Genomic DNA, 1,235 nt, shown 5'->3' with positions numbered 1-1,235 from the left:
GATTCTATTTTCATTTGTTATGTAACAGCATTAAAGAGATCCAGTGACTAACCAATGGCATTTTCAAGTGCTAAAATAGCAAGCGCTGTTGGTCTCTCATTGGCCATCAGCGACTGAAGATACGGTTTAATGAGCCACAGCTTCAAGGCGAGGGTGGCTCTGTCCACTGCCTTCCGTTGCGCTGCTGGGCACCAAGTCCCTGGCGGTCAATATGTGAGGCTGGGAGAAGAGAGTGGGGTGGCAAGCGGTGGTAGAACTTTTGCCACTAGGGTCTAGCTGTCTAACTTCCTCTTCGTACTGCTGGGCCCCCGTTGCCTTCAGGTAACACAGGAACTAAGGCAGGAATAGGGTGAGGAAGCAAGTAAAGCCGAGCAAGGAAGGCAAAAGTTAATCTTATCTTTATGGGCAGCTCGCAATGACGTCCTTTTTCTGTGCCACAGCTGACAACAACATCCCAGACAGAAAAGTAACAGGCCAAAAAGAAACCTAGCAGCTGCTGAAACAGTTCAGTTGGGAGCGTGCTAGACTAACAGGCTCTTCTATCCTCCTTTATGCACGGGCGGGATGTTTTCTGAGAGTGCAGCAGTTCCTTTAACTGCCACGAGTCCCTCATTTCAGGCTATGCAGCAGGAAAAGACAGCATGGGCTTCTGCACCGAGTTGGCCCACCTGACCTTTCATTCTTCTCTTGCTCTTTGTCAGCAAGGAGAAGAAAAAGAAGCTCTCCCTCAAGCTGGAGTCACACGGGCGAGGTAAGGACGACTTCCTGAGTGCTGGCTCCAGTCCTCTGCCCTGCCAGCTGACCTATCGAGGGGCTACCACCACATTCTCTAGATTTGTCCATCGGTCTGTGCCAGAGTGAGCAACAACCCAGTAGGTGGAGTTTCTGTAGTGTAGTGGTTATCACATTTGCCTAATACGCAAAAGGTCCCTGGTTCAAAACGAGGCAGAAATATGCTGGCTTCCTTTTCCCAGATTCCCCTTGTTATTCAGAAAGGGCACTCCTCCTATTGGCCTGTCCCTGGGATAACTCCAACCCCTGCATGACAGAGGATGCTGACAGCAGTGGAGAAAGCACCTTGGTGTCAGGCTGGAGAACCTAGAGTAGTTAGGCCAGTCACCATTTGGAGGCTTGTGGCTTGGCCACCTCTGCTCTTGGAGGTTGGCCTATAGAGGCTCTCACTTCCTGCTGGGCTCCTTTGCATGACTGGCCAAAGGAGGAAGTGAGGCAGGAAT

General features: G+C 50.9%; 1 non-coding gene across 1 annotated transcript; it reads left to right on the top strand.

Moving 5' to 3' along the window:
- The first annotated feature begins 881 nt into the window (after positions 1-881).
- Positions 882-954, top strand: TRNAI-AAU (transfer RNA isoleucine (anticodon AAU)). Its single transcript has one exon. It is a non-coding gene; the product is annotated as a tRNA-Ile (tRNA).
- Positions 955-1,235: the final 281 nt, after the last annotated feature.

The sequence above is a fragment of the Gopherus flavomarginatus genome, unplaced genomic scaffold (assembly GCF_025201925.1).
Source record: "Gopherus flavomarginatus isolate rGopFla2 unplaced genomic scaffold, rGopFla2.mat.asm mat_scaffold_49_arrow_ctg1, whole genome shotgun sequence".
Taxonomy (NCBI): domain Eukaryota; kingdom Metazoa; phylum Chordata; order Testudines; family Testudinidae; genus Gopherus; species Gopherus flavomarginatus.
The sequence above is the reverse complement of the archived record's forward strand: the minus strand, read 5'-3'. Positions and strand labels throughout refer to the sequence as shown.